Below are 23,225 nucleotides of genomic sequence, written 5' to 3' on the forward strand. Positions count from 1 at the left end.
CCTCAAGCAACATGCATGGTAGCATTTGAGGTCAATCTGGGGGAACTTTCTTAACAAAAGTCCCGTGATACCAGGGATAAACGGAAAGCAAACACTGAAGTCTTGGTTTGTCAATGCAGAGTGTTCAGATCAGGTAAAGACTGTTGATTTTAAAGAGTGATATAGCGAAAGAAGCAGATCTGAAGTTATGGGATAGAGCATGTATCTCTTGCTCCGCTATCAGCCATGACAGTTATTCTGTAGTCCTTTGACTGCTTGTATACGGCACAGAGGACTTCAGAGCCATGCACCCAGTGAGAGAAACTACAACCCCTAAGCGACCTTAAATCGAGCATGGAAATTGTATGCTCTTGATAACCCATCATTTTCAATATATTATTTAGAGATTGGTTTGATGCAATTACGAAACTTGTCCATTCAAATATGGAAAGCTTGGATTCACATGTCATATCATGCAATGATTCGCTAGCAAAGCCAGTCACTGGAAGCAAAATTATTCACAAAACGTACTCATAGTTAATTTCAATCAAGACTACCTATTTAAATACATTCCCTGAAAATATAACCTATTTTTGAGGCAATTTCTACGCGCATTAAATGGCGTAATTTGTAATTTTCCCTAAAACGATCAGGACATGCTTTATCACATTTAACAAGCATTTTCTGTAACCGGAGGCTTTAGACAGAAGCAGCTAAGGAGAATTATCCTTGAAGATTTGAGGACAAACTGCTCCACACAGGGAGCCTTGTGGAAGTGCTAGCTCAGTGTCTTCTGCGAAAGGCGGACGAGAGCAAAATGTTATGTAAATCCCCTTAACGACCTTTTCAGACCGCCAACAATCGCTACACAAAGGTGATTGGCAGCCGACACCACTGGGCCTATTTATCTCACCCTCGCCCGTCTCGCTCCACACTGCCCCCTACTGTGAGAGGCGTGGGGTATAGTGCCCAGTGTCTCTCCCTGCCAGTGGGCAGAGCCAACGGAGTCCCAGGAGCGAGGCCCGCTCATGGCAACCACGGGGGTCGGTGTAATAATGTCCTGTTTGTTTCCTGCTCCGAGGCCCCCCCTTCGATTTGGCCCCGGCCCTGTCCCACCACATCGGGCGCGGGGTGATGGGGGGGAGGCGTCCACGCCTGTCCGTCTTCGTTCTCAAGGCCGCTCCGCACATCCTCCGTCCCCAACACCCCCCCGCCGCCGGCCATTGTACGTCTCAAAAGGGGCCCGGCAGCGCCCATCGACCCAGCTTGGGTTTGCCCGACATGACCAGATGGAGCATGCCGTTTGCCATCGTTAATATGATCAGTGCAATTCGCACCATCCCAAACCCCCCCAGAGGCAGGAAGGATTTACATACCCTCCAGACGTGGCCTGCTTCCCCATCGTACACATCTCACGAAGCCTACGTGTCCGCCATGAAGGAGAGCGTCCCCCTCCCGATGCAGACAATCAGATAGGCCCGAGTTCCTGCTGGCCCAGAACCCCCTCGCTGGGATGCTTTATGTCCTCCAAGCTCCTTCCCAGAGGGGAGCATGGCCGCCCTCTGAGCTGTAGGCCCCACTTCCTGCCGTGCGGCCTGTTGTGTTGCTTGGCTGTCCTCGCTCCCTCTGCTTGCTTGGTGGCTGAAAAATCTAATAGGATTTATGTTCATTTGTGTTTGAATGAGCAGAGCCCCCACCCCTGGGGACTGATCGTCCTAGCCAGGGCGTCGCCGCATCATGCTGTCATTTTTTTCACTGTTTTTAACTTTGGAATTATCCTAGGAGTCTTCTGAGCAGTAGTGGCCACATGGAGAAGGGCTGCATGTTGGCAGCTCCTGACTACCTGGGTGGAGAGGTGTGGGAGAAAGAGGAGGTGAGGAGGTGGGCGTAGTTCAAAATACATGCCTCCAATTGTCGCCGATGTACCTCTCTACCTAGACATCGGAAGTGTCACTGCGGTGAAACCCAAGGATGGATGTGCAGGACGGTATTGGGGCTGAACAACGAGAGGGTTAACTCTGCGGCGCTGCTGGGATCACCATTCCCGTTCCCAGGCCGGACTGGTATGTTGCTGATGTAGGTGCTGATGGAAATGAATTGTTTCTAAGTGGGCACTGACTATCGGTGGGGAGATGATAGCAGTTTAGTACTCAAAAATGGATCACTAGCTTTTTGCCTACACTTTCCCATCTGCTTTTGTTTGGCTTCATGAGACACACAGAGAAGTCAAAGCTAACGGTGATGGCCATTGATCTGCGCAAAGTATGACAATTGTAGGAATGCTTTCCAGTCTTTTCGTTGCATTTTATTGTTTCTGCAATAAGATTCTGTGCATTTTTTGAATAATGCACTTTATTACTCACTTTTCTTCTTTCGCCTCAATGACAGTCAAATCTCCCTGTCAGCAGTGTGTATGTTTGCTCTTTCAGCAGTGTGTGTGTTTGCGCTCAGTTTTCTCTCTTCAGTGAATGAAACCTACATTAAGTATCTGTTATCTGTCCATTTTAGCAGTTAAGGACTATAACAGATTCTAAAGGCTAAGAGTGTCCATTATACAAGCATACAACTAGATGATATATCTAGACATTTGGGGCAATTGATTGCTGGTCATTTGTACCACATATCTGCAAATTACGGAGGTTTATTTTGTAGTGTATCATATCTGGGACATGCAGGCTGGCACTGCATTGATGTATCATTATATATTTATAAGACAATACAGTTTTTAGATGAATTTTCAGCCTTTTAATTTGCTTGAATATGCAATATACTCTTATCGGTTACCAGATGGCATATGAGTGAGTTGAACAATGAGTCTTTTGGTCATAATCATGCATTGTAATCATGCCATTTTAAACTGCTGCCTCTTCACGGTACATGAAAAAGTCACGTAGTATGTCTTAAAATGATTTGACGCAATGCTGTCAAGTTACAAATGAACCTTTTGTGCATAAAAAAAATCTACAATGGTAATATTGAACATTTCTTATCATGAACTTTCCATGAAGAGCAGCTATACATGCAGATTTTTGCTCCAACTAGTTTACTGGCTGTTGGCCCAGTAAATCCATTTGTTTGCCACATAAATATTTACCTCAACTTATTTTTTGTGTTTTCAAATATACTGTCGACCAAAATGCAGAGGTACTGAGGACACGATTGAACTAAAGAAACAAAAACATTCAAAATACACAGGCCTTCCATTAATTCAGGTTGAGACCCCTGGTTTCTATTATAGGATTGTTTTTCATCTCTGGTTTTGTCTATGATTTATATATTTTATAATTCTTTTAACGAATAAAAGAATGGTAAGTTATTTTATTAATTTATTTATGGTTTTCCCAGTTGGTTTTGTTCCTCAGAACGAAAGAGCGAACAAGTATATCTAAATTGTATGCCACACAGGTGTGTTTCTCTAGCCATCACCTGAGAAAATTCATCACTTTTAGCTTTGCACCTCTTTTTCACTGCTGATTTTTGTCCCACCTCTCTTCTGCAACACTGAGAACACAATTTTACTGAAAAACAGTGCTCTACCACTGGATTCCCTTCTTGAGCTTGTTAGCTGCATTTACTGGGGCCTTGTTTAGGCCAAAGGGAATCACTGTGAAGCTGTACTGCCATGGGGTTGAGGAGGAACAGTACAGGCCTTGTTGGAAGCACGGCTCTTTGCCCAATGCCCCTTCACACACTAACTTGCTGCCTTTATGGAACCAAATTCTTAAACACTGTGCTATTATAGTAACATATTTGTTCTTCATCTGTCTTCTTGGACATTCAGAATTTCAGATGTTGCAGAAGAGACTTGTACTGGTGTTTTGTATGGCAGTTTTTTGATGTGCATGCATTTGAACTGCTTTTCTCTGGTTGTTTGGTGATATTTGTATCAATTATCATATCCACTGGTGAGTGTTAGCGGTAGAAAAGTTTTATCTTTTATTAAAATCCTTTTCACTTTTTTCTTTTTTTTTGAAAATGAGAGATTTGCATTACTGCATTATCAGTTAATATATTTTTATATTACTTCTGCATGTGTCTCCAACTGAAGATATTTTTATTATACTTTACTAATGTACATTTCAAAATTCTGCTGTGAGGTTCAACTGGTTTAATAAGGAAATCTGAACTTTCTCTGAACTTAGTTCTGAACTACATGCTTTTATAATAATTACACAATTCACATGGCACTATGGTGCTGCGAGTAGTGCTGCTGCCTCACAGTGCCTGGCTTGTGCGAGAAAACATGAGTTTAATTCCCAGTCACTGTGTGTGGAGTTTGCATGTTGTCTGCATGGGTCTCCTCTTACAGTCTGAAGACATGCAGGTGAATAGGCGTCTCTAATTTGCCCCTTGTGTGTGAACTGGTGAGTGACTTGGCTACGCACTTAATCATTCGAGTTCACCGCAGCCCAGCTCAAGACATGTGGTTAGTAAAACTGAATCAATATATGGACATAAGTTATAAACCACTGAGCTATAGTAATTGTCCAAATGCCCCAAATAAGTTATTGTAAACCATTAGTGACCACAACTTCTCCCCAGGTGTCATGGAAGTCAACTTTGGTATGAAGAACATGTGTACGCTTTCACGAGATCATTTGACAGATGATGATAATGATGATAATGACTGATGACAGATGAACAGATATGACATTCCCATAGATACTGACATTAGCCAAAGCTGAGTTAGCATTTTTTTTGACCCCCCCTCTTTGGGTCAACATACACCTGCCCTAGGTCTCCAGGTTGGTCTCACTGCTCTCCTGTGACAAAAGTTACAAGTCAGTAAACCAGAGAAATTTGGTCAAGGATTCATCTTTTTGCATAATCCTCACTCCCGAACCCATCCCCTTCGTAATGAATGCCCTGATACATCTCTCAGTAGACCGAGCAAACTCAGTGACATACATGTCAATATTCTCTAGGACTTCGGCATCATTGCATCAAGCCTTTTATTGTGCTTTTAGTGACATTCATGTTGGGTTATTGAAGGTGGCTGGGAAGGTGGGTCTAAGATCTAGCAATGCTCTTCAACAATTTCCTTTTAAAAATCAGAAACATTCTGCAGTAAATTTGGTGTGAAGGGCTTATATGGTAGTACCTCTAGCATTAGGAGCAGCATTAGATTAATTTAAACCTTTCCTAAACCCAGCAACTGGTTCATAGATGGGCTCCCCAGTAATGTAGTAGGTCTGAGGCTTTTCCCCACTTTATGAAGAAGATTATGAAAAGACCCATCAACCAGAACTCAAGGTTTTCATCCATACAGCAAGTGATGTCACAGTGTACGGCTGGTATGTTCTCACCACTCTTTGCTCATAACATTGGTGAGGCCTTGGTAACTGCAAGGGGCAGCCATCTGTAGTCAGTCAGTATTAATTAATCTAAACACAGAAAAGTTCACATCAACAAGTAATTGATAACACGCAAAGCAATTATTTTACAGTCAAAACCACTGTATAGCCCATTACTGCTGCATAAACTAATTAGTGATGTTACATGTCCAGTGGACATTCCTGAAATACAGTATATTAATTCAAACGTGTAATAAATAGTACCGTGGGGTTCCCATGATTCTGTTATCTTTACTAGACCACATTAGCATTGTTTCCAAAGTGCTTCACTTTGGAGGGAATTCTTTTTAACTTTATATATTTACAACTCGTCATGCCTCACATTTTTGGTGAGGTGCTGGTTGGTAGTTAAGGAAAGAAACCTGGCAAAGTGTGCGCAATGCATACCATATCAAAGCAAACCACACGTTCGCAAAAACTCATTAATCAGTCAGTGTTGATACCCCTTATGAAACCAGCAGACCACATGTGAATGAATCCTCCAAATTATCCTTTTTTCAAAATAAACACTATGGAATTCTTAAAATAACCTCCAATTTGACTTAATGTCAGAGGGATAGAATAGGAGCTTCTTGTGGTGACATTTCACTGAGTAAAATGATATGACAAAGGCACAGTGAGGCTGAGCAGTGGTTAAAGATTTTGACTTGCCAGTTTGTGGTTCAGGTCTGACATTGTGCCCTTGAGCATCGCATTTAACCTGAAAAGTTCCAGAAAAATGACAACATTTCTTTAACATGCCTTTGTCCAAATTCAGAGAGTTAAATAATCATCCATCCAATGTCAACAACCACTTCTCCTGAGCAGGGTTGCAGTGGACAGGACCCTTTTCTGGAAGCACAGGGTGCAAGGCTGAGGTTAGGTATAGGATCAGTTCAGGGTAAGTACCATGATCAAAGGTACTATACCAGGAGTTGGGATATGAACCTGGGATTGCAAGGCAGCAGCCCTAACTAATTGCAAAGAAGTAAGTCATGATCTGTAATGCATATCAAGTATGAAATTTATTTTAATTAATGTATTTACATCTCTCTGTAGTGACTTTCAGTCTGCACCTGTCAAAATTTTGGTTAAATATTTCTTTTTTTGCTGGAGACTCATCTTTCCATGAGAGCAGGAAAGTTTAGGATTAATCAAGGTGTGGCTTGTTGATCCAGTCAATCAGTGGTTTAATATTTTCAGGTGATCAATATCAGTATTTTCAGGTGATCAGCATGTGGTCAGTCTCTGAGGTTGTTCATGATGCATCTATAATAATTTTACAGTTTTGATCATTTTATGCAGTTGAATATTTTTGGTAGCGGGATAAGCAGTGGTTATGTGATAATGCAGGCTTCACTACCGCACACATGAAGTGGAGGCCCTAAGGAGTTCCAGACTGTTTGTGTCAGCAGCATCATGGGCCAAGTGCTCCTCATGGCTCTCGCTGTCAGTCCTCAGCCTGCCAACCAGGAGCAGGGCATGTTGGGAAAATTCCGGAACATTCCGCAACGAAACCTTGCTGCAACAGGTCTCTCTGGAAAGCATGCAGGCTGGCATTCATGAAACTTGCACAGTGGAATCAATTCTGAGCCAGCGGGATATACTGTATAGATTTTTTCAGTTCATAACAGCAATAACCGCTTGTCCAATACAACGTCCCCGTTGTCCAGAGCCTGTGTCGGAAACACAAGCTGTTGAGACAGCAGTCCATCACAGGGCGACTGCACACACTCATTTTGATTCGCACGCACACGCACACGCACACGCACATGCACACGCACACGCACACACTGACACTGACACTGACGCTACAGGCAATTCAGAGTTACCAAAGTCAACAATATTTATGAAGAAGAATTCAAAATGTGAATTTAAATTCATTAGACACAATTCATGTTGTTTTTGTGTCAGAACGAGGAATTTGTAGTAGATTTCACCTGTCCCTCATTTCACCTGGGTAAAATATTGAATGTGTTACACACCTTTCGGGACTGCAGTAACTGTGTCCCATATTAGATCTCTCTACCATACATTTGAACAGTGAATTTCTGGTTCAAAAGCTAGAAGGGAAAAACATCCCAGATATTGTGCTTGTTGAATTCAGTATATTGGACCAGCAAGCAACAGATGCTTTTACATCTGTCCTCTGGAGGAAATGCACTGTTTTGCAGTTGGACACCAGTGATGGTTAGTGATGGTGGAAGGATGGCGCTGCTGCTCCTTCAGGGATGCACACACTGCAGAGCTGCTCAGTGCTGGGCCACAGTGCACTAAAGCAAAGAGGTCTGCGAGACCCCTCTCTCTGTACCCTGAGCTCTAGGAGACACTCTTGGCATATTCCTGCATTCACATGTCCTTCAGGTGTCTCGCATCCTTCAAAATCCTTTTTCATTCAAAGTGATTTTGGTTGGATCTACCATTGTGACACAAATGTTAATGTATTTTCCTGCTGTCTATGTGCAAAATATTAGTAACTTTTTTTTACCTAAACTGTTAATTTTCTTATTTGTAGGACATTTTTCTCCAAGGTGACATACAGTGTGATATACAGTAAACTACTGACAGTGATTTACCCATTTATACAGCTGGGTAACTTTTGCTATACCGTGCTGCACCATAGTGGCTGCACATCCAATGAACGCCAGGGGGCTCCCTTCCCAAGTTCTAGTAGCTTCTTTTATGCAAGTGTGTGTGTGTGTGCGCACGCTAAGGAGTGTCTTCAAGGAGAAGCTGGTTCAAGAGCTCACTGCTGAACCGTGTGTGTTGGCTCCTAACAGTCTGGGATTTGACCAACAGTCCTTCTCACACAGCTTGTTCTCTGCTGTGTCTGTTGTGTGAAGATCTGTTCTGGAACATCACACCTTTTGTCACTGTCAGTTCAGCTCTGCAAGTAGATTTACTTTTAACTCGCCTGTCTGCATTATTATAGTAAGTACCTTGATCAAGGGAGCTACAGCGGGGGCGGGGGGTTGAAGACCAGGCAACAGTTCTAACCGTTACGTCACCTGCTGCTCCTTTTCGATGCAGCCATGCACTTAAAAACAGGATAATTTGTGAATAAACCATTGATTTGAACTAATGAATGCTTTTCTGAAGAAATATGTTTACATTGTTAGATATTGAAATTTGTCGATTGTCAAGGTTTACCACATAATACTACACTTTGTCTCCTTAAGAAAAAATTGCAGAATTAATCACAAAGGTCTGCAGGGATGTTCCAGTAGATGATGACAGTGCTCAGGTGGTGAATCCTCACACCATACATGGATGTTTCCACATCTGTCTAACATTGTTGATTCTGTTGTCACGGGATCCATCGTGGAATTCCTGAAATAGCCGCGATACAGGTGCAAACAGGCTTTGTCGCTCTGACATCAGAGGCTGGGCTTCCCTGGTTTGCCCATCGGTGATTTTCCACGCACACTTGTTCCAGTTACTGTCACAATCCCTGTGTCCACTGCGGAGTGGCTGTGGAATGCACCGGAACAAACTCAATGATGCCGAAGTCCTGAATCCCTCATATAGCACTGTGACGTTGTCACTCACACCTGGTAGGTGACATCTTCATGTCACACTTTTGGTCCTTGCAGAGCTGATTCAGCTCAGACAGATGATACTGGTCCTCAGATTCTGTTTGTCTCTGCGAGCCAACAGGGTGCGATTCCGTCCAGCTCAGTCCCTCCCAGTTCAAAAATGAAAGATGGCCAGATCTGGGAGCTCCATCTTCTTCTATCCGGGTTTCTGTTGAATAGCCTGTGACTGACAGCTGGATGTGAACACCCACCAGGGCTCTACCTGGATGCCTTCCAGCGGAGATCCTGAGCTCCAGCCCTGTGTTTTTGTAGATATTAGTGCTGTCATAAACAGGTTTAATTGCAAGAATAATGAGCTTTTTCTGAGAGAAGAGTGTGGACTTCACAGCCTTGCAGATGTTGGTGGCTGCAGTTCCAGGAGATGGTTACTGGACACTGCCATGCGTGCTGAGTTTTAGTCTGTGATTTTTTAAAAGTCAGTATCGTCATCTTTCTTCAGCATGTGAAGGTGTAGCTAATTTCAGCTTTGATTTAATCGTGTTTTGCTTTAACTGTGAATTTACATGAGCCCATGCAGTGTTTTATATACTTCCAAGAAAAAGTGGGGCTTTCTTGGGCATCGCTTCGTAAATGGTAGCGGTCCGTTAATGACCTCTGCGGCCAGATGTGAGGAGAGCGGGAACAGGACACCATGCATGGAGGTGGGTCTGGCCACACGGGGAGAAGCACCAGCATGGGCTGCGTAAGAAATGGAGGAAAAGCCCTGTACGATTCCGGGAAGAGGCCCTAAGTCTGCGGAGCAAAGTGCTGCCTGCCCCGGCAACGGTTGCTATGAAAACATGCTGAAAGCTTGCCTTGGGCTGTTGGCAGGGCCAAACCACAAATTAAGGTGCCGTGGTGAGAAGGCATTATGGGCCGTCGCTGTGTGGTCCTCCACCCACCACAGGCCTATGTGCCTCTGCAGCCGCTGACCCGGGATCAGTCACAGCAGCTCACACGCACATGATGGCGGGGGGTGAGTGTCGGCCCAGTCGAAATGCTGTGTATCAGCGTGATCGACCCCAGGCCATGTAACGCCAGTGGAGCCTTTCAGGAGGAAGGTATCTGACAGAGCGCCACCTACCTGCAAGTCCAAGACATTGTTTTATCTTTTCATGACTTCATTATTTTTCGTTTCTAGTGTCTCACTGAAATGTAGACAGGTCAACAGAAAAATTTTAGTTTTTTATGCTCTGACCTTTCTGATGCATATTTTTATGGAACAACATGAAGTGAATTGCAGTGTGTTCAGTGTAAGCTCTTACTGTGTTTGTCCCAGAGCAGCAGTAGATCCACATGGGGCCCAGTGGTGCCCAATCAGAGCTCATGGGCCTCTGGGTGACAGCTGTTACTGATCTAAAAATTATCCATGACTCTTTTCGTAAGCGGCACTCTAGATATGTCCAGCAAGGGACAGGACTGCAGAAATACACATTGAAGCTGACTGTGCATATTATGAAATTCTGTAGTTGAGTACACCAGGAGTATTCACTACTTTGCGCATCTTTCTATCTATAAGTTTTAAGTTTTTCACAAGAATGGAGAATTTGATTGAGTTCACTGTATGCAGTAGGACTGAGCATTGAGATGTTTCATTATACCTCGATGTGATGGCAGACCTTGTCAGAGCATAACTGTTTTGACCTAGAGTACGTGCTGAGCGTGTCTTTCGAGAAAACCAGCAGGGGACGACACTGCACCAGAGTTGGAACTGAGAGTAAACCCAGAGTCTACCCTAGTCAGCCTAGTCTTAATCAGTGATGTTCCCAGTATTTTATACAGCAGCTGCCTGAAAATGGAAATCAGGGTCATGGACATTAACACACTACAAACACACACAGAGCTGTGTCAAAACACCCTGAATGGGTCCTGAATGCCCTACTGGGGCTGTTGGTTATGTAGTGTAAAGAGCTGCAGCCTTTGGATCCAAAGGTCACAAGTTTCAGTCTCACCCCCTACTATAGTACCCTTGAGCAAGGTACTTACCTTAAGTTGCTCCAGTAAAAATTACCCAGTTGTATAAATGGGAAAATAATTGTGAGATGCTGTGGACAAAAGTGTCAGCTAAGTGAATGAACGTAAATGAATGCCATTTGGGAGGCAGATGTTGCTGTTGAGTATCCTGTGGAGTTTCTCGAACTAGGCACAGTGTGTTTTTCAGCGTGCTGTGTTTGTGCCAGATCTTTGCCTGCCCTCCTACAGATGGACAGAGACACTCCATCACGGTCCTGATGTTGCTCTAGGTGGAGGTGGCAAGGTGTAGCTGTGGGACCGATTCAGACTGAGAGCTGTGGAGCAAGAGAAAGCAGGAGAAGTGCGGAGCATCCAGCCCCCAAATGGTTGTCATGACAACAACAGCACAAACAGCCAGCACTGAACAGCTTGCCATCAGGCACAATAAATATATATAAATATCCCTCAGAGCCAGGGGTGCGGACAACAAGTCTTAGCGGCTTCAACGCCAAGCGGCTTGGGAAATGACAGGATGCTGAAGTGTAACATCAGTCTACAATAATCTTAATGAAACAGAGACATATCAAGATGTGACAAAATAATTGACCTAATTTGGCAGCAGAGCTCTGCAGGTGTTCATACTCCTGCCAATGGTGGGATGCAACTATATTGGACTCTAAGAATTAATATGCAGTGGCTCAAGAATTAGAGAAATCATAGAGCCTATGCGGAATTTAATCTATAATGCAACTTCTGCATTATTATGTATTACATGACTTTTTCAGAGAAATAGTGGAATTTTTGGAGTATATTTACACACACATTACATTCACAGCAATTAAATGCTCCTAAAAGCAACTGATAATATTTTTAAGTGTCAAAATATCTAAAGCACCTTTTCACATATAAACAAACAAACAGGAACGGGTTTTAAAGAAATAAAGACCTCTGAGTGGCTGACTTCATTGCTACTAAAAGGCACAGAGTTTAGTGCCAGAATCATAGCACTGCTTCCTAACAAAGTAACGGTCATTTCGACCGCGCGCGCGCACATACACACACACAGCTGGGCCCAGGATCACAGGGCTGCCTGTCAAACCCTATAAATGTCTCATTAAAAACTTTATATTTTGTTGACCCTTTTCTCCAAGGTGACTGAAGGTGAGAGGTTTGTACACTGAGCTACTTTCACTGATTTACCCATTTATATAGCAGGGTAATTTTACAATATCAGTTTGGAGCAAGTAGCTTGATGAGGGATTACTACAGCAGGAGATGGGACTTGAAGCTGGCTCCTTTACATGTAAGGTGATTGCTTTTACCACTGCGCCCCCTACTGCCCTAACACTACTGCTCTCTCAGTGATTTCATAAAAATGTGCATATGTGTATTTTTCTAAGGCAACATTTATTATTGCCATTTTTATAACAGTCACTTACTAACTGTACTCACTTAGTAACTGTACAATGATGTGTTTTAGGGATGAATTTCTGATCTAAATATATTACATATGTGTGTGTATATATTTTTATATATATATATATATGTGCAAACAGATGTGAGGAATCATAGGTATTTTCTATTTTACCAGATTAGCCACAGAGAAATCCATTTTTATACAGATTTCATACCTGTACATTATTTACACATTCTCTTCATAGCTTTTTCCGGTGAACAACTGATAGCTGATGTCTAACATTCGTGTGCCTCAGCCCTGCTCTTGTACATTGTTTATGAGTCACAGTACAACTACAGTCACTGTCAGTGAATTTTGACATATGACATCACACGTGACATTGGTTGACTTTTGACACATTTTCTCCTCAGCAGGAAGACATCTGCAAACAGTAACACTTTCATAAGCAGACCTATCAGATGTTATGAGGTTGTGATGAACGGGGGACCCAGAACCGCGTGATGTAACTTATTCTTGCTCTGGATTTGGGAATAATTTCAAGAAACCTGGTAGCACTATGGTAGGAAAGGAAACCTAATAGTAAAATTCAGATATGTCCTCTTTTGCATTTTGCACATTGTTTCATGTAAAAAAATCCAGTCCATGCACAAAACAAGCAGAACGCTGTTTACGAAGAATGGCACCACGGCGATGCCATGGAGCTCTTAGGTGCCCTAGCACCATCCTCCTCGGAGTTGGATCCCGTCTTTGAAGGAAACTACAGCCTGTTGACTTTCACCTGTTTCTAATTTCTGAGAAGAAATAGTATCAGAAGGCTTCCATATTCCAGTAGCCATATGTGCAAGTGATGCACAGACAAAGAGCCCAATTAAAAGTAGCAGGTGGCAAAGGGCAAAAATTTTCACAATTTCGTGAGGAACTTGGACATGAAAGCGATGGATCTGTGATGCAGCGAAGGATGCAGCAGCTCTGAGGGACAGAGAGAACTTAATGCACCGTTAGGGAACAAATGAATCAGGCAGTTGTCTGGGGAACAGGTCCCACAAGATGAGTTGAGACTATCGCGGCCTGTTGGCCACCAGTCTTCTCCTGCAGCTCCCTGAAAAACACAAAGCGTCCATCGAATGAGAGCTTCCCAAGGGGGAAGATGGTACTTAGGGTACATCGAGTGTCTTCCTGGCCGCTGGGCGAACGTGGGCTTCGGCCGTGCCACAGGGAGCCAAGTTTGACTGTTTATTATCTCATCGGGCGTTCCATTCACTTTTTCCCCCAGCGTGGAACAGAGGCACATTGTGGCCCCGGGTTTGGAGCTTCCACAGGCTTGCGGTGACCTAATGGTGCTGGTGATGTCAGACGGCGTGATGCGGGGGCGAGTGGGGACTCAGTCCCGTGCCCTCAGTCACCGACCACGGATGGAATGGCATTCACAGCTCTGAATGAAAGAATGGAAGGGCAGCTGTCACCATTTCCTTCAACCGTTTTGGAAATCCTTGGACCACAACTCTTATTACCCAAGGTGATCCCTTAAATTGAACAGAATAAAACAACATTTATATTTACGATATGACAAGAAAAATATTTCATCCAGTTGTAATTTTTTTAAAATCTGACATATGAAATACGTGATTTTAATAGAGCAAAGCAAACAATTTATTAATTTTCATAACTCTCATTCCTACCCTAAACTTAGTAACAAACCATTACCAAAACTGAGGTGGCTTCTGAGCTACACCGCTATGTGGGACGAGGAAAATCAAACGAAAAAAGAGAACTCTAAAATAAAACACAGCAAGAGGCACAAACCATGCAAACGCTACAGTTTCAAATTAATGCCCAAAACTCCACTCATGTCACAGAACTTCACACAGATTCACTTCCCATCCTCTTGAATGCAGTGTTTTATAGCATCTCTCTCACTAGGTCAATTGGCCACACCTGGTGCTTGTTTCCCCCTGCTTCCAGTGAACCGTCAGTGTGGAGAACAGGATGGGAGTCAACGCCAACCTACCGTAGTATTCCAAACCATCTCAAAATTAAAACTTGCGGTCACAATGCGCCTTGCTTACAAAACCAATCAATAAATCATTAATATGGAGTTAGAATTATTGAACTAACTAATTTACTTATTACTCCTTATTAAGACCTGCTGCTCTGTAGTGTTCCAGCACCGTTCGTCATCATGACTGCGACTGTAACTACGAACCACTAGGTGGAAGTGCAGCATAAAGAGTCTGACAGAGCCGTTAACTCGCTGCTGCACGGAAACACACTGGAAACACGCTGGAAACACGAAGCACAGCACATGTGGCCCATCTCTGTTTCATTACGGCTATGAATCCAGCTCCAGGTGTGTCACAGCCAGGAGGCAGCAGGTGGTGTCGTTGTTACCGCTCTTACCTTATGACTGGAAAGACTCGCCTTCAGATCCCACCACAGCAGCTGTACGTTTAATCAAGGTTGTTCTTATGAAGGTATACAGTAAAAAAATACCCTGTGATAATAGTAATGCATGCGGTTCAGTAAGGAGTGTCTCTGTGCCGGTCTAAGACAGTATAGGCCACCGGATGGCGCTGTGTGCTTACTGCCTGTACACTGTAAGGATAAAAGCCCAGCATGAGTGGGAGCACATGGCTTGCGAGGTCTTTAAAAGTCACTTGTGTTGGAACGAGAGGCAGCGCCCCAGACAGTTCACAGCGGGAGTGTTACACGCGTGTGCGTGTCGAGCGGCTGCTCCTCCTGCTTCGCAGACGTTGTTCAAAGCATCGGAGCGTGTTGCGTGTTTGTCAATGAGACGAAACCTCCGCTGGTGTGAGGAATTCCCTCCTTTCAGAGGAACCTTTCAGCAACGGTTTTAGAGGTTTCCTGCGACTGGATCTTCCGTGCTGCTGATCCACAGCAGCAGCGCATAAGTGCAAAGCCGCACGCAAGCAGCGTGTGCGTCCATGTGCGCGACAGTGTGAGCAGTAGCATTTCCCGATAAGCAGCAATGAGCGATGAGCAGACGACACAAGTGAAAGACACACTAATATGCCTGCTTCTTATCGATGAAGCCCGTCTTGGGGTAAAAATGGTTAAACGTGACCCACACTTAGAGAGGAATGACCTGGGCTCTTCGCACAGTGGAAGCACACAGGTGATGCATCCTGTCGTCATGGGAACCAGCAGTGTTTGAGGACAGGACCCCCAAGTGGCCGTAGCCACTGGGGACAGGGGGAAGATGACGGCGCAGTAGCCGAGTGGAGGATGAACCAGCCCAGGGGGCGCAGGGGCATGTAAGGGGGTGGGGTGGGGGGCAGTTGCCGGTAAATGTGTGGGAGACGCCTAAAGAGCAGAGCGGTGCAGACGCGCTGTCAGCCTCCAAACCGCAGGCCACAAATGATGTGTGGGGCATGGAAAACATCATGTGGGCCAGAGCGGAAGGGTGGGGGGAGGGCTGCCATTGCACAGCCGTGTGAGAAGAGCACGCCGTGCCGAGGACCGGTGGCCTGGGTCTCTGGGTCTCTGGGTCTCTCTCTCTCTCTCTCTCTCTCTCTCTCTCTCTCTCTCTCTCTCTCTCTCTCTCTCTCCCTTTCTCCCTCTCCTGGCATGTGTGAAGTGTCAGCGGTGAGCAAAGTTTCCCTCTAAAAATCTAGCAAAGATGACACGTCTATGTCTAAACACACGTGGACACATTTGCCTCGGCGAAGCGTGGCTCCGGCCGTCGTGCAACTCCCCCGGACGTGGGCAGGCGTGGCGTGGTGCGGCCCAGCAGTCGCCTCGACGTGGGGAAAGCCCCGTCCTGGGACTGCAATTCCCGTCAACATCCTGTGCTACATCCCAGCACATGCGAACATGCTCCCGACACGTAAGACGGCTCGGCTTTGAGGAACAACCAAACCCGACAGGCCTGGTCCAGATGCACATTCTTCTGCGGTCCTTGCACACAGCTGGTAAACGCTAGTCCACTGTCAGGGAATGATGGGCAGAAACAACAGAACCGTTTGCCTCTCGCTGTCAGACAGGTACAGAAGACACCTGGACAGATCCGGAGAGGCAAACAACCACATTATATGACTGGACCTTTGGCATTCGTACAGATCACTTTAAATTGGCTCCTCAACTTAATAGTTCACTTGAAACAGGCAGTGTTTAACTCAGTTTGTTCGTAAACTGATCTGTTCATAAGTCAGCCCTTCCCCTAAGTCACAATCAAGTAGAAGGTTAGCACTAAAGATGTCCCTCCATTTATTCAATAAAATTCTGTTCGCCTGACCGATTCATCCCATAAACATGTTCAGCCTTCTATTTACTGATCACAGACACCACGGAACACCAGACAGGAGCTGTAAACACTGTGGAAGTCAGTTGACTTTAGGTGATCCCATTCTCTTGTTCTGTTTGAGTGCTCTTTACTGCCTACTAACGGCTGGGAGAAGAAATACAGGTTGCATATGCGCCGCAACCAGCAGAGATGACAGAAAATGCAAATAAAAGTAAGCAAATAAAATGGAAAATGTTTGGATCTTCAAAATTCATACCTGAAGTGTTTGTACACAACCAGCGTACACTATACAGATGCGTACAGACTTGCGACTGTCAGGCATATGAGCAAAGTCCGCTCTTTCGTACATGTTCAGCTCGGTGGAAAAGTTACTCATTTCGGTGCAGCCGAAAACTCCGCTTTCCTGAAGCTGACCTCCACTGGTCTGAACGAGAGCTTCTCATTATCACCTCTGCACATGCTCATATCCCAACCTTGCAGCCTGTCATCCAAAATAATCAGACAGGTGTGATCTTTCAGGTGGAGGGTACCTGTCAGCAGCGGACTGCCACTCGCTCTGCCCTCAGGTGGGCAAAGCCGCGCCCGTCGGCCGAGTCTGTACTCCGGCCTCTGTGTTTCTCCCTGGCTGGTGTCCACAGCAAACGTGCCTGTAAACAGGTGGTGAGGTCAGCAGAGGCGCGTGCCAAACAAAGCAGGGAGGCGCCTCACACACCTGCCCTCAGGCTGCAGCTTTCCATTAGCACCATGGCGAATTAGCTCATCGGAATCATGAGCCGCATCTCCGGGTGGGCGAGAGTCTCTGTGTCTTTGTCACTGTTATTGATCATTTCATTGGCTGCATTGTGATCACCAGTGAAGCTTTTTGCCCTTCTGACATTTGAAACATTTTTTTGTAGGAATGAACCAAGCAAGACCCATGGGCTCATTGCACAAGGCATCGGGTATGAGAGGAGTTCCTCTCCTTATTAACTCTTTGCTCGTTCAATTTTCAGTAAAAACACAGAAATTGTAATGTTCATTTAACCCATCAAGCTTTGCGTTTAGAGTTAATGGGTTGGCCTGTGGGCGCGCATCTCTCCTCCAATCAGGTTATAAAACGACCGTTCTCCAGATGTTTTTTACAAAAACCTTCTGCTGATGGCAGCCATCAATTTTCAGATTTTGGAACACTTTTTTTAATCTGCACGTTATGCAGAATGCCAATCGCAGCTGCCTGGTTTCTGCTAGTGTAAATACATCCTAAATGTATGTTTGAGTGACTTTAATTTATCTTATTTTAGCCCTCGCTTTATCATTGAACCGTGAGGCCCCGGTTTCCAAATTATAGGGGCTGGAAAAGTAGCTTAGCATAGCCGTGTCGCCAAAGTGACTACAGGATCCCTAGCTAGCGAGCCTGTTTCCCAGGCCTCACGCAAAGCACAAATGTGATACGAGCTACGTGCTGCTGGACTGCTGTCGCTGAGCAGCAGGGACAAGGACGGGCACGAGGACGAGGATAAGGACGGCTGCGCTTTCATCCCGCAAATCATCGGCTCGCTGCTTCGCCAAGCTTTGCCGAGTTGTACAGTTGTCACTGTGGCGCAATTTGGCCACTTGTCCAGATGTTGCCACGTTAAAAAAGGAAGGAAAAAGTGTCCCTAAAGCTTGGGGAGGAAAAAAGTGCAGTCAGCAAGCTGCAGTCCGGTAGCCAACCCAAACACAACGGTCTGAGTGTAAACTCCCACTTTGCCCAAGTGCTTTTTCAACATCAATTTTTCTTGCTTCAGTTCAAGTGTTTTGCTCTTCAATAGCGGTCCCCGGGGGCCGATGTTTCCATTGTTCAGCCGTCCAGCGCTTTGTGGTATCCACCATTTTGGCTAACCTCATTCAGCTGGAGCTGTTAAATATTGACCGAGCGATTTAAATAAACTGAAAAAGGCATCAGCGCAGCTGAACCCAACTTGTGTCAACATGGGAACTCGTGCACCATTCAGTTGCACCGGTCCAGGTTGTACGGCGTGCCGTCGGCCCGTTCCACCTTCACCACACTGTCAATTCTCAGTACGCATCAAAGCACCGTAACTGGACCCAAACGTTTGTCCTTGACAATTTAATCTGCATAATAGATCATGTGATGTGGTGTGCCAGAAAAGGGTGTGAACCCAAACTGGTTTCAAGACTCGGCCATAACACGAACTTGGATGGACGTGATTCAAATAAAGCAGACTCTGGTTCAGGGATCACCTTTTTGGAATATTTCTTCTCAGCGCCAAGGAAAATGCACTCACATCAAACAGTTAAAATGACAAATATATATATATATATATATATATATATATATTTATATATATTCATAAGGCTGCTCTCTGAGTTTTGGGCAAGTGCAGCAATAGCCAAGTGCATTGGTTATATTACGCATGCAAATAGACATCTCACAATGCAGAAAGTGTGCCGCCAAATAAAGCAAGTGTGAAGTGGAATTTTCACCAGAAAAGCTGAAGTAGAGGCTTCCTACCAAATTCGGGATGGGCTCGCATGTGTGGAGCAGATTTCCTTCAAACGACCACATCTGCATGGTTGGATCAAGTGCTGCACCCATCGAGGCCCCTCACCTCAGACCTTTGTTGCGTTTCTTTGGGGTTCGCCACGCTTCCTGGAATACGAGCAAACATCTTACTCTTCACCGCTCCAAGTAGATGGGACCCATGGCTGTCGGTTTCCACCAACGTCCCCAGAAGATCACGCTGGGTGCAGGTGCCCCACGAGCTATTTTTGCACCGTGGCCCCGGCTGTCACTTGAAATCTCATAATGATAAACTGGCAGCTCTGTAGGCCGCAGGATTGCATTGCTATGGTTTCTGGAGGCCGCTAGCAATCCGTTGTGGAACGTGGCAGCCCCGAATTAGGAAGCGTGCTAAACAGACACAACAGGCCGGCATCTGAAAACATATACTTGTCCTCATTCTGGGATCACAGCGTCCCACGGGGCCCTTGTATTTTATTTTTGAAGTTCCAGTTGTGCTTTCGCCCTTTTTGGTGGCACGCGCAAATGATCTCCGGGACTCTTGGGAAACTGAGAGAGCTTTCTGGTCACTTTTCCCCAAGAGGCCTCCTTTTGTATCGGTGCACTCTTGTTTACTCCTGAAGAACAAGTCCCTGGGCAAAATGTGGCTGTGTTTGCTTTGGATGAAGGATGAAAAAGTAATGGAACAGCAGGATTTCAACGATTGGTCCACCTCATTAGCTAAACGACACTGTTCCTCATGCTTTGCATGAATGATTGTAGAGGTTCACTGTCTACATCGAGAGCTGCACATGTCCTGCTCCTGACGTCATGAGTGGTTTAGGAAACCAGAGTTAAACACGGCTATCTTGAGACTATGTTTTAAACATGGTGTTTAATCTGTCTACTGCTGTTCAATACAATAGCTACACATCTGGCCTGAACATACTGGCAATACATCTAAGCCAAACACAGCTAGTTTTAGGCATTTGAGATGCATAACTGCCTTTCAGCTGTAGACGTTACATCAGCCCAAACCTCTCCGGATAAGAAGAAGTAATTGTGGAAGTACGAGGTATTCTGCCCAAATTCATTCTCACGCCATTGTCGTCCCCGGACAGAAAATGAATCATAGGAGCATGGCAGGAAATTCACGGATGTAACAAGTCTATTGATAATATGCTTTGATCCCCCATATCTGTCAAATTTTATGACACTGAGTAACCCGTATAGAGAACACCAGAGAAATGTCCCTGGCATGTTCTAAAAAGACGTAGTTATGACCTCAGAATTTTTATAACAAGCACAGAGGCGTTGAATGGTGAAGAGCCCAGGTGCGAATCTTATTCACAGTGAATGAACATGAACAAAAAAAACTAGATGACAATGAGGAACTTGAACTACACGCTGAAAAGTGGATCTTCAGCCTCTCAGTGAGTACATAAACACTGAACAAGGTTCAGGAATGCCTGCCCAGCTTTACAGAAGTGGTGGACTGAGATTTGTGACAATTTAAAAAATCATGAGGAGATTGCAAGTTTTCAGTGGACTGCTGAGACCCTATTTTGTCATTTCAACCCCCTGTGAACCAGCAACATGGTGGTAGCAGACAAGCTACGTGTCAATAATCCTGTGTCTGTGCCTGAACAGATTTGAAATCATCTGTCCAAGTGTACCACACATAACATGATGCTTTCTCCCACATGTCACTCTGGTGACCTCCCCAGGTGAGCACATGGGATTACTGTTGCCTCCAGGCTGTATCTTTCAGCCTGCCAGGAGACATGCATGCTACCTTGATGTTTGCATAAATCTTCAGTAATTCCTTGTTCATTAATCTCCCCATTGTATGCCCCCTGTGGAGTGGGACAATTGGCAAACAGAATCGTAGCCCTGTCTTTGAGTTCACCCACCTGCTCACGTTGTGAATACAGGTATTTTGTTGATTTTTGTGGAATGAAAAGGTCTCTTCCTAGGTACAGGCACATGCCCGTTGCCAGGTGCAGTGGAATAAAACTGGGCTGAGTTGTCTGTCTCTCAGAAGGTCATCTGATTGCTCATTAGCCTATCTTTGGATGGGTGTTTGGCACCGAACCCAATGATAGGTGATGTGATGGCTTTGTTTGGACCTCCAAGATCACATCACATCAAGTTCACTATTCTCCTCCAGCTCAGGTCTGAAATTAAAGAGCACTTTTTTTGGACTATGATCTTGATATGGTGGAAAAAACCTCAGCTCAATGCACTCCCTTTGTTCCTCAGAGCTGTTTAATCCCTCCTAGCATTCAAGAAGGGTCTCAAACCCATCTCTTTGATAGCCACTTCTCTCCTGAACTCCTGACAGCTATAGAAATGAGTCAAACACCATCTGCTCTGATTATCTATATATTTGCTATCTGAATGTTACTTCTATGGGCAGCTGCTTGAGGGATGTGAACCAGCAACATGGTGGTAGCAGACAAGCTACGTGTCAATAATCCTGTGTCTGTGCCTAAAGCCCTGTCTTTTGCTGAAGCACTTTTGCTTACTCTGGGTTGTACATCACTTTGGAGAAAAGTGTCAGATAAATATATAAATGTAAATATACACAGAAATGACAAGGATACTAATGAATCATGTAAAACCAGTGACTGCTGACCTTATCGATTTCATCAGACGTGTCATTAACATACAGTGGCTCATTAAAGTATCAAGTCTTCTTCCGACAGCAGCAATAGCAAACACATTATGGACAAGTCCTGTCTTAACTATGTGTGCCAACAGGAAACTATCAGCGTGATTTATTGCTCTCAGCGTAGTAATATGTGTACTTATTAAAAGGGCTGACCAGTTCTTGGAAGTACTTACCCAATGAAAGGTGTGTTTATAAACAAATCTGTCAAGGCCTATGGTTCTCCTTCTGCCATTCTATGGTAAGACTTAAAGCGCATAGAGTGCTGTTCAGTACCCAATGCACATTGATTTACACTGAAAAGTAGAGGTGTTTGGGCTGGATCTGGAGCCAGGTGCCACCTCCGGGACATACTTGAGAGTGGACCACCAAAGGCAAATGGGTCAAAATAGGGAGACAAAACAACCCCTTTGAAAAGCAGCTCTCATGAAGTCGGCCCAACAAATTCACAATAGAAGGTGTATCGCAAACGTGCAGCTCAGCTGTGGGAGACACCCATCAAACCTTCAACACTCAGGGCAGATGTGATTTTAATTGAGAAGAACTGTTGCAGGAACTCTCATGTTATGTAGGAGCGCATACATTCCTTACTTTGCTGTGTTGGTCAAGAAGTACATGGTAGAGGTTCTTATCCCATCCAATCTGAGTGTGTTAGCCCAGTGATTTGCTTTGGGACACCATACCCTGAGCAGTGGTCCAGGTCGAGACCACAGCTCAGAAAAGTGTCCCAGGTGGAAAGCATTCCAGAGTGTAAACGCTCTGCCTCGAAGGAGCCCCATTTTGGAGCGGCCGACAAACAGCGCTCTTCGCAAGTCGCTCTGGATTGTGGAGTGAAATGCAATGACATCATCGCTGGGCAGGTGCCCCAGGGAGAGAGAGTGAGGGCAAAGTCAAACTCTGGCTCTGTTGACTGGGACGACAACCAACAAACACAAACTGATGTGGGTCTTCTGACTTGAGAGCAATGAGCCCGGCGAGGAAAGAAGGCTAACTGCTGATAAATCCTAATCAGTCTTGCAAGTCTACGTGACGAATAGTAATAAAAGTAAGTGAGAAATACGCAGTAAGCTGGTGGAAATTCCTCAGACAGCCCAGAACTCTGAAATGCTCTAGGAGCACCTTCTCACAGTGTTACACGAGAGCTGAACAACATCTTGCAAGTTTTCTGCGTGTTCAAGCCCTGGGCAATTCTGTGAGTTTTGTGTTACGTCCAGACATTGTCACTCCAGGTGATCCAACAGAAGGCAAAGTTCCACATTTGAGCATTTATAACACTGATCTACAGGTGCCGTATCCCCGGGAGAGCCTCGGCCACGCTGGGCACCCACTTCCCAAACATGTCAACCACCAGGCATGTGGAAAAACGCTCCAGTAAGAGTTGTGGATCAAGAGAAGTTCAGACTTTGTGTGTTCCTCTCAACATAACCATTTTCATGCATGTTCACGGGTGGGCGGTGGGGCTGCTGCTCGTGGGACCAGGTGTGCACGCCAAGACAATGTCCTGGATCAGCACAGTGCGATTAGATAAGCTGCCAGACTGAATGAGAGTGGAAA

This window comes from Scleropages formosus, chromosome 7, assembly GCF_900964775.1.
Source record: "Scleropages formosus chromosome 7, fSclFor1.1, whole genome shotgun sequence".
Taxonomy (NCBI): Eukaryota; Metazoa; Chordata; class Actinopteri; order Osteoglossiformes; family Osteoglossidae; genus Scleropages; species Scleropages formosus.